The sequence below is a fragment of the Chlorocebus sabaeus genome, chromosome 12 (genome assembly GCF_047675955.1).
Source record: "Chlorocebus sabaeus isolate Y175 chromosome 12, mChlSab1.0.hap1, whole genome shotgun sequence".
Taxonomy (NCBI): domain Eukaryota; kingdom Metazoa; phylum Chordata; class Mammalia; order Primates; family Cercopithecidae; genus Chlorocebus; species Chlorocebus sabaeus.
In genome coordinates, this window is record NC_132915.1 from 22,653,734 (window position 1) to 22,670,209 (window position 16,476).

Sequence of the window (16,476 nt, forward strand, 5' to 3'; positions counted from 1 at the left end):
TAGTGATATATTAGAAGTAAACAAAAAATAGCTTTTGGGCTGGGCATGGTGGCTCCCTCCTGTAATCCCGGCACTTTGGGAGGCCAGCATGGGACAATTGCTTGAACCCAGGAGTTTGAGACCAGCCTGAGCAACAAAGGGAAACCCTGTTTCTACAAAATAACAATAAAAAAAATAATAAATTAGCTGGGCATGGCGGCACATGCCTGTGATCCCAGAGGATCTAACATTTGTGTCATCTTGGTTACTCCCCTACTGGGGAGGCTGAGGTGGGAGGATCACTTGGGCCTAGAAGGTCAGGGATGCAGTGCGTTGTGATTGTGCCATAGCACTCCAGCCTGGATGACAGTGTGAGACTGTGTCTAAAACAACAACAACAACAAAAACGGTTTTAAGAGAATGGATGCATAATTAAAATACATATAATGGAATATAATGAAATGATAAGATGGCATTTTAAAAAATTTTAATGGCATAGAAAAATGCTTAAAAGTAAGTGTGAAAAAAGGACTTTCAGAGTTGATCAAGTGTGAAAAAAGGACTTTCAGAGTTGATCAAGTAAGTTACTATACCCCATGTGTCTCTCTACTTACAAGTAAAAGTGGCCGGACACAGTGGCTCAAACCTGTAATCCCAGCACTTTGGGAGGCCAAGGTAGGTGGATCACTTGAGGTCAGGAGTTCGAGACCAGCCTGGCTAACATAGTGAAACTCTGTCTCTACTAAACTTACAAAAATTAGCTAGATGTGGTAGCGCTGTTTGTAATCCCAGCTACTTGGGAGGCTGAGGCATGAGAATCACTTGAACCCAGGAGGCAGTGGCTGCAGTGAGCCAAGACTGCACCATTGCACTCCAGCCAGGGCAACAGAGCAAGACTCAGTCTCAATACAAACAAACAACAACAACAGCAGCAACAACAAAAAACAAGTAAAAGCTCTGGCTAGAGTACACTTGTAGTCTCTGAAAAGTAAATGAAAGCATTATTGGATTGGGAATGGAAGTCGAACTGGGCAAAGAAACTCATGTAGAGTTCAGTTTTCTGGTTTCATTTTTTTCCTGTCTCTCCCAGCTCTTAAGCAAGAGTGAACACCTAGCAGAACTGCAGTGGGCAGTATGAACAGCAGAAATTGATAAAAAACTATCTTCTTCGGCCAGGAGACTAAGAAAGGGGGGACTACTTTGAGCAGGAGAGATAAGGAGGAATTCCGGAGCAGAGAGGACTGGATTACGGGTCCCATGATTCTGTGTATAAACTGGCAATGGTCCCAGCCTCATCCCTGAGGTACAGATACAGGAGATAGATTGAAAGCCACCTAGCGAAGCCTTTGAAAACTCTACTGCAATACAAACTTCTGCCCAAGCTCCATACTAACGCCAGAGTGTGATACATGCATGGGACATTCTCAAGGCAGCATAGCCAAGGCTTTGAAAACTTAAGTAACGTTAGAACCTTGTTCACAGAAGAACAGACAGAACTTAAAGCCTGAACCCAACTGGGTTGATTACTCATTTAAAAATCGATACTCTCTAGAGGATTTTAAAAAGACCCAGATTCTCACAACATAATATTCAAAATGTCCAGGACACAATCCAAAATACTTGACACACAAAGAATTAGGAGAATGTGACTAGTTTTCAAGGGAAAAGACAATCAACAGATGCCAAACCCAAGATGACACAAATGTTAGAATTATCAAAGATTTTAAAGCTATTATAATTATAATCCATAAAGAAAATACACTTAATGAAAAGATATTATTTTTCAGAAAAATCAACTATAAGAAAAAATCAAATGGAAATTTGAGAAGAAACAATTACAATATATAAAAGATTCAGTACATGCAGTACATGTGCTAAGTAGCAAAATTGGGAAGACAGGAAAAATCAGTGAACTTGAAGATAGGCCAATAGAAATTATTTGAAAACCATTTGAAAACGGGAAGAAAAAAGATTTTCAAATGAACAGACCCTCATCAACCTTTAAGACAATATCAAAATGTACAACATTCATGTCATTGGTGTCCCAGATATTACAAACAACTTTATTCCTATAAATTTGAGCGGACAAATTTCTTTAAAGGTGTAAACTGCCAAGACTTATTAAAGAAACAGATAACTTGAACAGTCCTATGTTTATTTTAAAAACTGAATTCATAGCTTAAAACCTTCTAACAATAAAACTCCAGACTCATATAATTTCACTGGAAAATTCTACCAAACATTTGAGGAAGAAATAATGTACTATTTCTCAGAAAAATAGTAGAAAATAGTTTCTAGTTCACTTTGGGGAACCAGCATTACTTTGATACCAAATCCAGACAAACATATTACGGAAGAAGAAAGCCGAGCCCAGTGGCTCACTCCTGTAATCCCAGCACTTTGGGAGGCCGAGGCGGGCGGATCGTGAGGTCAGGAGTTTGAGACCAGTCTGACCAAAATGGTGAAACCCCGTCTCTAACTAAAAATACAAAAATTAGCTGGGCATGGTGGCATGTGCCTGTAATCCCAGCTACTCAGGAGACTGAGGCAGGAGAATCGCTTGAACCCGGGAGGCGGAGGTTGCAGTGAGTCAAAATTGTGCCATTGCACTCTAGCTTGGGTGACAGAGCGAGACTCTGTCTCAAAAAAGAAGGAGAAGGAGAAGAAGAAGACTACTATAGATCAATACAATATCCCTCATGAACATAAACACAAAAATCCTCTACAAAATATTGACAAATCTAACAATATATTAAAAGAACAGTATATAAAAATACATGTATTCCTCTCTGGACTACTAGAATAAGTGTAATACATATAAACATTATTATTTCGTCCTTATAATAAGCTAATTCTGTTTTCTGTTTGCCTGCTCATTTTGTTTTTCAGTCCAAGATTTTATTATTCCTGGACATTTTATTAGAATATTTCTAAGGCTTAATGAGTCTTTTGAACACTTAGAATTTTAAAAATAGTATTACTTTTAATATTTAGAATTTTAAAAATAGTATTTGAGTACTTAGATCAAGTGGACAAATTTCTTTAAAGGTGTAAACTGCCAAGACTTATTAAAGAAACAAATGATAACCTGAACAGTCCTATGTTTATTTTAAAAATTGAATTCATAGCTTATTCCATATAATAGTTCATATTTTTAATCAACTCATTAAAATATGTTGGCTTGCTCTTTAGATGAAAGATGGTAACTATCAGAATTATAGAGAGCATTAACACATAATACATAATTCTGTAATGCTTATTAAAAGTTGAAGACAATATTTTAATTTTTAATTTTTTTTACGTTACCGGTATTATGCTTTATCTTGTAAGTTTTCTTAACTATAACCTATGATAAGAAATCATTATACACAGTACATATACACATATATGCTCACATACCAATAATTGCCACAAAAGCTTCACAAACCAGTATTTATCTTTATCATGAGCAGTGTATTCTGTTTTTTTCTATTCTATTTCATTTTTCAAAAAAATGGTTAACAATTCACTAGTGATTTTGTAACACCCTGTGCTATTAGCCTGAAAACTCTCTCCCTAGCGTCAGGCTCCATGCTACTCAGACCTGCTTTTCCCATCCTCTGCTGTTCTCTTCAAAGACTAGACATTAACAAGAAGCGCTGCTATTATTGTTTTTTCATTTGTTTGTTTAGTGACAGGGTCTCATTCTGTTGCCCAGGCTGGATGGAGTTAGGTACAGTTATGGCTCACTGCAGCCTGGAACCCCTGGGCTCAAGCGATCCTCCCACCTCAGCCTCTTGAGTAGCTAGGACTACAGGTGCGCACCACCACACTCGGCTAATTTTTTTTTTTTAAGTCTTTTAGAAATGGGAGTCTTGCTATGTTGCCAGGCTGGTCTTCAACTCCTGGCCTCAAGCAGTCCTTCTGCGTCAGCCTCCCAAAGCACTGAAATTATAGGCATGAGCCACTGCACGCAATATTGCTTTTAGGAATTGTAAGCCAATGGGATGTGGGTTGAATATCTCAGTTTATGATCTCTGAAAATGAGACCAGATAAAGATTTAATTTTGACAGAGAGGGTCACTGAAACCTCATTCAGCCAACTCCAGATGCATGGTGTTCTGCAGAGCTAAAAAGATGAACTTGGTGCAAACATGGGAACAAAACAAAGTCCACATGCTTTCTGACACAAAGGAGAGTCTTTTCCTTGTCTCAGTCAAGAGTTGTATAAAGGGTTTACCAGCACTATAGTGGCTGTATGAAAACGGGGTGGTCCTCAATTTGGCCCTAGCCATGCCAAGACTGCTTTCTCTATGAAAAGTAAAATCTTCAAGAAATGATGTTCCAAAAATTTCTCTTCTCCTTCTTCTTCTTTCCTTCTCCTCCTCCTCCTCCTCCTCCTTCTTCTTCTTCCTCCTCCTCCTCTTCTTCTTTTCTTCTTCTTCTCCTTCTTCCTCCTCCTCCTCCTCCTCCCCCCCCCCTCCTCCTCCTCCTCCTCTTCTTCTTCTTCTTCCTCTTCTTTTTGAGACAGAGTCTTGCTCTGTCACCCAGGCTGGAGTGCAGTGGCATGATCTCGGCTCACTGCAACCTCCGCCTCCTGGGTTCAAGAGATTCTCCTGCCTCAGCCTCCTGAAAAGCTGGGATTACAGGCACACACCACTACCATGCCTGGCTAATTTTTGTATTTTTGTAGAGATGGGGTTTCACCATGTTGGTCAGGCTGGTCTCAAACTCCTGACCTCAAGTAATCCGCCTGCCTCGGCCTCCCAAACTGTTGGGATTACAGGTGTGAGCCACCACCCAGTCAGAAACATATGATTTTCTATTATTTTTCTGTGCTTTCAGAAAGACAGCATAGGCTTCTTTTTGCCAAACTCCAGCTAAAGTCATTGTCTATTGTGTTCTATAGTGTCTTCTATAATAGGACCCATGAAATAACTGACTCCTTAATTTCAGTCATGGAAAAAGTTATTTCTCTTAAGATATTTTTATGTTTTTATTTTGTCCTCCCCCACAACAATAAACAGCAAACAATAAATCCCAGGAGGATTTCCTCTTTTAAATACTGGGCTTCTCAAAGCAAAACGTTCAACTAGATTATTCATTTCAGGTAATTTATAACAGTTATTTCTCTGTTCGTGTCAACTATTTGCTTTGACTAATATGTGAAAGTATTTATCTCATTTGAAACTATATTGAACGTTGAAAATTACTTCAAATCCTTTCCTGGAAGGAAGTAGAAAAAAACTCCTAAAGCAAAATAAGAAACGGTATTTAGGAAAATTGCTTCCAAGTCTAAGGAATGGCCCAAAGGAACGGCCCAAAGGAACAGAGCCTAGGGACATCTCTGGCCGTATCAGCTCCCTCCTAAGAAACTTGATGCACTGTGCTGCTAGATGTAACAAAAGAAGAAAATGAGTTGAGCTTTCTCGTTTTTGGATCTGCCATGAATTCAGGTTTTTACGTTTAATGTCATCTCGGACACTTAAATACTGAATTTCCCAGGTTATCCCAAAGCTCCAGCAAAAGGAAAGGGTGAGTAGTACCTGCACAATGCTTCCATCCTTCACATCCTGGGTTCAGAGAAACCACACAAGAATTGAAACCATTCCAGAATCCAACACAAAAACGTATTCACTAATTCCTAGCTTCAGGATCTGAGGATGAGTAAAGGTACGTATACCTTTCTAAGGGATGTCAGCCACACTGTAATAAAAACACAGCCAAAATTAAATAGGCTCAGGGGTTACTTTTCAGAATCAAGACTTAAAGACAGACATTCTAACCTGTTTTCTGATAAATTCAGAAGTCTTCATCAAGTTTAAAATATCTTTAATGTTGATGACTATCCTCTTGCCTCTTTTCAATCCTTTCCAATTTAATCAACATTTAAGCACAAGGCACCAAGGCACCGTTCTAGGTATTATGCAAGATACAAAGGTTACCAAGGGCTTGATTTTGACCCTTAAATTGTTATTAAAGGAGAAATGCAAATTGTAGCAGAAAAATTCCCATAAACCTCTTAAGGATGAATAAAAATACCCCCTTAAACCTGAAGAGGATAAAAAAGCACGGCCCTCTTCCCCTGCTGCTTTTGGAGTCTACCCTAGTGTGTCACTTCACCGCTCCATGCACAGTTGCCACAGGCTAATAAAGGCTTATCTGTCTGAAGAGTTACAATATTTTTTAATTTGATGAAGAATTTCTAGTCTGTTTTTTTTCTAGTGGGTTTTGTTTTTTTGTTTTTTTTTACAGTTCCATTCTTAGACTGGACTTAGTACTAGTCCTCTTTTTCAGTTTCCTTAGACCAATAACTAAATCTTTTATAAACTATATTTTCATGTTTTATTGCCTGGATTTTGTTTTTATATGTATCATTAATTCTTAAAAATTAAGATTTTGAATACCTTTGAATATTTTTTTAGGCTTCAAAGATCTTGATGAAGAAGTCTGAGTTGACTGCCATTTCTCTTATGTTGGTGGTAAGGCTGGCGTGCAACGCACGCTGGTTTAGCGTGAGCAATGATCACCAAACACAAGAGCCATGGCCACCCCCACTTCACCTCGTTCACAGACAGAACTGGAAAGTTGGTCCTGGATGGCTGCCTGGTCCTGGATGCTTTTAGTGGTCTCTTGATCTGTGGAAAGTCTTGTTTTGGAACAAATGTTTCCATTGATATAGATGAGAAATGCCTCTTTCACATTTTTATAAACAATTTAGAACCCAATAGATTTGGTGTGTGGGTCGCTCCTGTGAGTACCAAAGGATTTCATGGTTGGAAGGTGTGCTTTTTCATCTTGGCAATGAGCAGCATTTAATGGAGACAGCATGCTAGTATTTGAATTTTTTTTTTTTTTTTTTTTTGGTTCATTTCCAGGATCTCAGATGTATTCAAACCACCAGCTGTTTTATCAGGAAGGAACAAATCCAAGTTTTGACGTATTGTCAGCGTGCTGCATGTTGTATTTTCAAATTTCCTTAAGCGGTTTTAACATTAGATGACCAATTCTTTGGCACTGATGTGCTTTTGATAATATTCAGTGAGATCTGGCCATGCATGGCTCTGAGAACTGTAGGTTGCATTAACCACATCTCAAGCTTTCCACCCGAACAGAAGAAGGAAGCACCCGTGAGGCACACTTCCTCATCAGGACTGCAGGGAAAGAGCCGCAGCACCAGCCTCTCACTATGGCAGCCACTCCCTCTCCTGGAAGGGCGCTCCCTCCAATATTTTTGTTTCTATTAACATGATAGGTTTTCTAATTTGAGCTTGTAAAACTGCAGGTGCAAAAGTGTGGGTGTATTCAATAGTGTCTAAAAGCATTCCCACCCTAAGCTTTCCGGGCATTCTTTGATTACTGTGTTCCATTGTTAAACAAGCAGTTGTAAAGTCTAGCAGGCAAAGTTGTTAACCTAGTACATAACTCTCCATCTGTACTTAACTAATCCATTGATTAATTTTTTATATAATGAATATTGGTTTTATGATTATTTAAATGATATGTGCCCATTGTGGAAATTTACAAAGGCACAAAAAGATATAGAAAAAACCAAAATCTCGGCCGGGCGCGGTGGCTCACGCCTGTAATCCCAGCACTTTGGGGGGCCGAGGCGGGAGGATCACTAGGTCAGAAGATCGAGACCATCCTGGCTACAAAGGTGAAACCCCGTCTCTACTGAAAATATAAAAAATTAGCCAGGTGTAGTGGCGGATGCCTGTAGTCCCAGCTACTCAGGAGGCTGAGGCGGGAGAATGGCATGAACCCAGGAGGCGGAGCTTGCAGTGAGCCGACACCGCGCCACTGCACTCCAGCCTGGGCCACAGAGCGAGACTCCGTCTCAAAAAAAAAAAAAAAAAAAAAAAAAAAAAGAAAAAATCAAAATCTCATTTCTCGGAGACAACCACAATTAATATTTTGGCTTATTGCTTCTTACCTATAGTTACACTTATATATTTGAATTCATCATTATTTTTTGTTAAATCAAAGTAATATATGAACATGGCTAACCCTATATTTATTTTTTTCCAAATTCACATGATTTTTAGGACATTCCTTTTTTTTCTTTTAACTTTTTTTTAGATTCAAGGGCTACATGTGCAGGTTACCTGGGTATATTGCATGATGCTGAGGTTTGGGGTGCAAATGAGTCCATCATCTGGGTACTGAGCATAGAACCCAACAGTTATTCAACTCTTGCCCCTTGCCCCTTGCCCACCCTCGCCCCAAGAAGTCCTCAGTTTCTATTGCACCATCTTTATATCCGTAAGTACTCAGTCTTTAGCTCCCACTTATAAATGAAAACGTGGTATTTGGTTTTCTGTTTCTGCATTAATTCCTCCAGCTGCATCCATGTTGCTGCAAAGGATATGATTTCATTCTTTTTTATGGCTGCATGGTATTCCATGGTATATATGTATCACATTTTCTTTATCCAGTTCACTATTGATGGGCACCTAGATTGATTCTGTGTCTTTGCTACTGGTAATAGTCCTGCAAAGAACCTGCAAGTGCATGTGTCTGTTTGGTAGACAGATTTGTTTTCTTTTGGATATATACCCTAATGGGATTTCTCAGCTGATTGGTAGTTCCGAGTTCTTTGAGAAATCTCCAAACTGCTTTCTACACTGGCTGAACTAATTTACATTCCCACCAGCAATATATATATGTTCCCTTTTCTCTGCAGCCTTGTTAAGCATCTGTTGTTTTTTGACTTTTTTTTTTTTTTTTTGGTGTGTGTGTGTGTGGAGACAGAGTCTCACTCTGTCGCCTAGGCTGGAGTGCAGTGGCATAATCTTAGCTCACTGTAACCTCCCAGGTTCAAGTAGTCCTTGTGCCTCAGCCTCCCGAGTAGCTGGGACTACAGGCATGTGCCACTATGCCTGGCTAATTTTTTGTATTTTTAGTAGAGACAGGGTTTTGCCACGTTGCCCAGGCTGGTCTCAAACTCCTGAGCTCCGGCAATCCACCCACCTCGGCCTCCTGAAGTGCTAGGATTACAGGCATGAGTCACTGCGCCAGGCTGTTTTTTGACTTTTTTTTATTTTCTCACGAGACGGAGTCTCTGTGTCAACAGGCTAGAGTGCAGTGGCGTGATCTTGGCTCACTGCAACCTCCGCCTCCCGGGTTCAAGCGATTCTCCTGCCTAAGCCTCCTGAGTAGCTGGGACTAAAGGTGCTTGCCACCACGCCCGGCTAATTTTTGTATTTTTAGTACAGATGGGGTTTCACCATTTTGGCCAGGATGGCCTCGATCTCTTGACCTCGTGATCCACCCGCCTTGGCCTCCCAAAGTGCTGGGACTACAGGCGTGCGCTACTGCAGTTGACCTTGACTTTTTAATGATATAGCCATACTGACCGGCATGAGATGGTATCTCATTGGGGTTTTGATTTGAATTTCTCTGATGATTAGTGATGTGGAGCATTTTTTCATGTTTGTTGGCCACTTGTGTGTCTTCTTTTGAGAAGCATTTGTTCATGTCTTTTGCACATTTTTAAATGGGATTATTTGGTTTTTGTTTGTTCAATTGTTTACGTTCCTTATAGATTCTGGATATTACACCATTGTTGGCTGCACAGTTTGTGAATATTTTGTCCCATTCTGTAGGTTGTCTGTTTACTCTGTTGATAGTTTCTTTTGCTGTGCAGAAGCTCTTTAGTTTAATCAGGTCCCACTTGTCAATTTTTGGTTTTGTTGCAATTGCTTTTGAAGACTTAGTCATCATAAATTCTTTCCCAAAGCTGATGTCTAGAATGGTGTTTCCTATACTTTTTTCTAGGATTCTTATAGTTTGAGGTCTTACATTTAAATCTTAATCTATCTTGAGTTAATTTTTGTATATGGTAAAAGGTAGGGGTCCAGTTTCATTCTGCATGTAGCTAGCCCGCTATCCCAGCACCATTTACTAAATAGGAAGTCTTTTCCCCATTGCTTATTTTGGTCAGCTTTATTGAAGATCTGATGGTTGTGGCTTTATTTCTAGGTTTCCTATGCTATTCAATTGGTCTATGTGTCTGTTTTTGTACCAGTACCATGCTGTTTTCTTTACCTAATCCTTAGAGTGTAGTTTGAAGATGGGCAATGTGATGTCTCCCGCTTTGTTCTTTTTGCTTAGGATTGCTATGGTTATTTGGGGCCTGTTTTGGTTCCTTGTGAATTTTAGAATAGTTTTTTCTGTTCTGCAAAAAGATGTTGGTAGTTTGATAGGAATAGTGTTGAATTTGTAGATTGCTTTGGGCACTACAGCTATTTTAATGATACTGATTCTTCCAATTCATTAGAAATGAAGTGTTTTTCCATTTGTTTATGTCACGTTTTACATCTTTCAGCAGTGTTTTATAGTTCTCCTTGTAGAGATCTTTCACCTCCTTGGTTAGATGTGTCCCTAGCTATTTCATTTTGTGTGTGTGGCTATTTTAAATGGGACTGTATTCTTCATCTGGCTCTCAGCTTGAACGTGACTGATATATACATATATATATATATCAGTATATATATATATATTTATATATATATATTTATTTATATATATATATTTATTTATATATATATATATATATATATATATATTTATTTTGTACATTGATTTTGTATCCTGAAGCTTTACTGAAGTTGTTTATCAGTTCCAGGAGCCTTTTGGCAGAATCTTCAGGGTTTTCTAGCTATAGGATCACATTTTCCGTAAAGAGAAATGGTTCGACTTCTTTTCCTATTTGAATGCCTTTTATCTTTCTCTTGCCTTATTGCTCTGGCTAGAACTTCTAGTACTACTTGAAATAGGAGTGATGAGAGTGGGCATTCTTGTCTTGTTCCAGTTCTCGAGTGGAATGCTTCCAGTTTTTGCCTGTTCAGTATGACGTTGTTTAGTACACTCTTGTATTGTTTTAACATACTCTTATGACTTTTTGTGAACTTTGACTTTACTGAAAAGAAATATACTTGTAAAAATTTAAGCAACACAGATAAATACAAAAAAGAATTTTATTATGTCACTGTAATTTAGAAGTAATGTTTAGTAACACTAGATGAGCATCACATCTAGAACTTCTTGATGGACAGAGGGATCGGTGAATTGAAATATTTAGATGCATAGAGGAAAGGTAGATAGAAAGAATTTTATAAAATGCTTATTGGCTTATCATCCAATAAGCCACTTAAAATAAAAGGTATTACATGCAATTTTACTTGAATTTAATAGAAGGTAAGAAATTAAAGTAAAATAGAAGAAACTGCTAAACCTCAGATGTTTCTCTTTCAAATTAGTATTTATTTCTTATTTTCTAATGCCCTCTAGTGTTCCTATGATGTTCCTTTTTTAAACACTTTTTTTTTTTTTTTTGAGACAGAGTCTTACTCTGTCGCCCAGGCTGGAGTGCAGTGGCGTGATCTCGGCTCACTGCAACCTCCTCCTCCTGGGTTCAAATCATTCTCCTGTCTCAGCCTCCCAAGTAGCTGGGACTACAGGACCATGCCACCATACGTGGCTAATTTTTTGTATTTTTAGTAGAGATGGGGTTTCACCATGTTGGCCAGGCTGGTCTTGAAGTCCTACACAAAATTGAGAGGAAGGTACAGACATTTCCTATGGACTCCCTAACCCCACACATGCATTGTATCCCCCAATATTAACATCTCCACCAGAAAAAAGTGGTTCTTTTTTTCACCACTACATATTTTAATTAATAAAAGATTATTCGAAAGTTAAAAAGGAATGATCATGAGGGATACTCTGTGACCTAGGTGTTTCCATTTTAGACCATATTGACTAATTTCCTTCAGTAAAGGACAAGGACATTAACACTCTTATACTTTTTTCTATTTCCCTTCTCCAATTTTTTGTTACTTATTTTTACTCTGTCAATTTAAAAACATTTATATTCCCACTGTAATTATAATTCTCATATTTAAATAGATTAAATGCCTGTTAACATATTTTTGCCATATCCCATTTATTCTAGGCAATTTTATTTTATTTTATTTTATTTTATTTTATTTTATTTATTTATTGAGAAGGAATTTCGCTCTTGTTGTCTAGGCTGGAGTGCAATGGCACGATCTCAGTTCACTGCAACCTCCGTCTCCCAGGTTCAAATGATTCTCCTGTCTCAGCCTCCTGATTAGCTGGGATTACAGGCATGCACCATCACGCCCGGCTAATTTTGTATTTTTAGTAAAGACACGTTTTCTCCATGTTGGTTAGGCTGGTCTCGAACTCCTGACTTCAGATGATCCACCTGCCTCAGCCTCCCAAAGTGCTGGGGTTACAGACATGAGCCACCATGCCTGGCCCACAATTTTAAAAAAATTCATCTCCTGGCTGGCTGATTTCATTGCTATATAGTTTTTTGTTTGTTTGTTTTTGTTTTTTTTTGAGACGGAGTCTCACTCTGTCGCCAGGCTGGGGTGCAGTGGTGCAATCTTGGCTCACTGCAACCTCCGCCTCCCAGGTTCAAGTGAGTCTCCTGCCTCAGCCTCCTGAGTAGCTGGGACTAAAGGTGCTTGCCACCACGCCTGGCTAATTTTGTATTTTTAGTACAGATGGGGTTTCACCATTTTGGCCAGGATTGTCTCGATCTCTTGACCTCGTGGTCCACCCGCCTCGGCCTCCCAAAGTGCTGGGATTACAGACTTGAGCCACCGTGCCCAGTCCATAGATATGTAGCTTTTTGAAGTTCATTTTTATATGTGTTGCTTGGCTTCTTCAAGGTTCAATTCCTTCAGCTGATTATTTTATTTTATGGCTCTATATCCCCCAATAACATGTTTTTATTGTTATTTCTTGGTTAGCTTTAGGTATTATGTTTTGATAACTCACCATGGAAGCTGAGAATTTAGCTCATTTTGCCATCCCCACTACACATATGCACACATACATTTCTCCACACAGATATATTGTAACCTTGGCTAGTTCCATATTCAGGATTTTCAGTATTATGAAAATGCTACTCACAGGAGAATACATGGTATACTATGATTCCTTATCTGCATAGAAAAGGAAAATGTAATATACTATGTGTATTAGTCCGTTCTCACGCTGTTACAGACATACCTGAGGCTGGGTAATTTATAAAAGAAAGAGGTTTAATTGACTCACAGTTCCACTGACAGGTTTAAAGAGGTTTAATTGACTCAGTTCCTGAGAGCTGGGGAGGTCTCAGGAAACTTATAATCATGGTGGAAGGGGAAGCAAACATGTCCTTCTTTACATGGTGGCAGCAAGAAGTGCCAAGCAAAAGTGGGAAAAAAAAAACCCTTATAAAACCATCAGATCTTGTGAGAACCCACTCACTTTCACAAGAACACCATGGAGGTAACCACCCCCATGATTCAGTTATCTCCCACTGCGTCCCTCCCATGATATGTGTGGATTATGGGAACTACAATCAATTCAAGATGAGATTTGGGTGGGGACACAGCCAACCCATATCACCATGATTATTCCTTTCCTGGAATTAGTTTAGTTTTTGTTTTTCACTTGCTTAGTTGTCTGTGTATTTTCTAGTATTTCAAGCCCCATCTCCCCCCTCCCCCCGATTAGTAAATTATTTTCAATACGCTCCAGGTATTTTATCATTTGCAACTTATTGAAGAAAATCTCCCCACATTCTCCATGCCTGCTCAATTCTGTCTAGCTGCTCCTTAGGCCTACTGCACAGCCCTTGTTTTGGGGCCTCCTCTCCCTCTCACTCTGTGGATTCCTTTTACTTTTTTCTCATATTGGCTCCTCTGTTCCCTGAATACCATACCTTCCATTTTCAGTTTATTCTATTGTTTTTGTGGAGTCAATCCTCTAGTAGCTCTTAAGAGACGAGCATGTTAGGAAAATTTCAGGTTCTGAACACCTGAAAATATTTTTATTTACTTTTGCATTTTATTGTCCAGCTGAATGTGTTACTCTACATTGGAAATAATTTTCCCTCAAACTTTTGATGCCATTGGACCATTGTCTTCTAGTTTCCAGTATTGCTGTTGAGTTATCCAATGCTTTTCTGATTCTTCAGCTTTGTATGACATTTTTATCACAAAAGCATATAGGGGCTTTTATTTTTTGCCACTGTTGTAGAATTTCACAATAATTTGAATTCCTTTTCATCCACTGTGATGGATGCTCAGTTTAGAATTTAGACTTATATGCTGGGAAATTTTCTTGAGTCAATCTCTTGATAATATTCTTGACTCTGTTTTTTCCCTTCTCTCTATCTTAGGACCCTTGGGTTGGTCTACAAGTTTTCATAGCTTTTCCATCTATTTTTCAAATTATTGTCCTTTGCCCTACTTTCTGGAAGATATTTATGGAAGATTAATTAATTAATTGATTTTTTTTTAAGACAGGGTCATGCCATCACCCAGGCTACAGTGCAATGGCACAATCATAGCTCACTGCAACCTTGAACTCCTGGACTCAAGCAGTTCTCCTACCTCAGCCTGCTGAGTAGCTAGCACTGCAGGTGCGAGCCACCATGTCTGGCTAATTTTTTCATTATCTGTGGAGACAGGAGTCTCGCTATGTTGCCCAGGCTAGTCTCGAATTCCTGGCCTCAAGTGAGCCTCCCACCTTGGCCTCCCAAAGCACTGGGAATACAGGAGAAATACAGCTCACAGAACTCAAAACACTGCAATCACTTTGGCACCAGCCTAATATGTATATATGTTTTCATCCACAGTTCCTGGCTCATAACTCCCATAGCCCTTGTTACAGTCTTTTGTTAAGACTCAGAAGCAGGCCTCAAGTGACAGAATCTCTCCCTTTGACCTTCTCCTGCCCTCTTTTCATTAGAGTCCCAAGGCAGCACTGGAATCCGATTGTGGGTCCTAAGACCCTCATTCCAGATACGGTCCTGCTCCATACTCTGGAGGAAGGAATGCTGCACAGAGAGCAAGAAGAATCTGAACTGAACAGACAGAGCTTGCTGGGTTTAAGTCATACCCTTTTTGTCCGATCACATATCTTTTTTTTTTTTTTTTTTTGAGACGGAGTCTTGCTCTGTCACCCAGGCTGGAGTGCAGTGGCCGGATCTCAGCTCAGTGCAAGCTCCGCCTCCCGAGTTTACGCCATTCTCCTGCCTCAGCCTCCCGAGTAGCTGGGACTACAGGCGCCCGCCACCTCGCCTGGCTAGTTTTTTTTTTGTATTTTTTAGTAGAGATGGGGTTTCACCGGGTTAGCCAGGATGGTCTCGATCTTCTGACCTCGTGATCCGCCCGTCTCGGCCCCCCAAAGTGCTGGGATTACAGGCTTGAGCCACCGCGCCCGGCCCTTTTTTTTTTTTTTTTTTTTTTTTTTTTTTTTTTGTTAGACGAAGTCTTGCTTTGTTGCCAGGCTGGAGTGCAGTGGCGCGATCTCAGCTCACTACAACCTCTGCCTCCCGGGTTCAAGTGATTCTCCTGCCTCAGCCTCCTGAGTAGCTGGGATTACAGGCGCCCGCCACTATGCCCAGCTAATTTTTGTATTTTTAGTAGAGACAGGGTTTCACCATGTTAGGCCGGTTTCAAACTACTCACCTCAAGCAATCCACCCGCCTTGGCCTCCCAAAGTGCTGGGATTACAGGCCGGAGCCGCGGCGCCCGGCCATCCAATCACATTTCGACACGATTGTTTGTGCTTCACCCATGAACAACCAATGAAATCTCCGTAATAGGCCCAAAGGCGGGAGTTCAGAGAACTTCCGGGGAGCTGAACACTTGGAGGCCAACAGGAAGGTGAACAAGAACTCATTCATATGCTGGGAGGGTGGCACACCCCAACTCCACAGGGACAGGAGCTCTTGCACTCAGGACCCTTTCAGACCTGGCCCTGTGTATCTCCTCATCTGGCTGTTTATATGTATCTTTTAAAATCTTCTTTGTAATAAACTGGCGAAGGTAAGTGTTTCCCTGAGTTCTGTGAGTAGCTCTAGCAAATTAGGTCAAAGAGGGACTCATAGGAACTCCCAACTTGAAGCTAGTCAGTCAGAAGTTCCGAAGGCCCGGACTTGTAACTGGAGGGAAGGAGGGGACAGTCGTGCGGAGAGAGCCCTCAACCTGTGGGATCTGACGCTATCTCCAGGAAGACTGTGTCGGAACTCAATTGTAGGACACCCAGCTGGTGTCTGCTGCTGAAATGCTTGCTTGCTTGCTTGCAGGTAGGGAGAAATCTCTACATATTTGGGGGTCACAGAACTCGTCTGTGTTGATCGTTGTTGGAGGAGAGCAAAGGAAAAACAGATTCGAAATTTTTTCAAAACAATCGACCTCACCCTATTTCCACTCTACCTCCTCTGCCCCTGGGAACCACCGTTCTACTCTGTGTTTCTATGTATTCAGCTCTTTCAAAGATTCCACATAGGCTGAACATGTGACTCACGCCTCTAGTCCTAGCACTTTGGGAGGTAGAAGTGAGAGGATCCCTTGAGGACAGGAGTTCGAAACAAGCCTGGGCAACATAGTGAGACCAAGTCTCTACAAAATTACTTAAAAATAAGTGGGGTCCGGTGGGGCATTCTTGTAGTTCCAGCTACTTGAGAGGTTAGAGGGTCGCTTG

At 40.2% G+C, this 16,476-nt stretch overlaps 1 pseudogene; it reads right to left on the reverse strand.

The window, feature by feature from the left end:
* Window positions 1–6,386: 6,386 nt before the first annotated feature.
* Window positions 6,387–7,014, reverse strand: LOC119624239 (required for meiotic nuclear division protein 1 homolog pseudogene; annotated as a pseudogene).
* Between the last annotated feature and the right edge of the window lie 9,462 nt (window positions 7,015–16,476).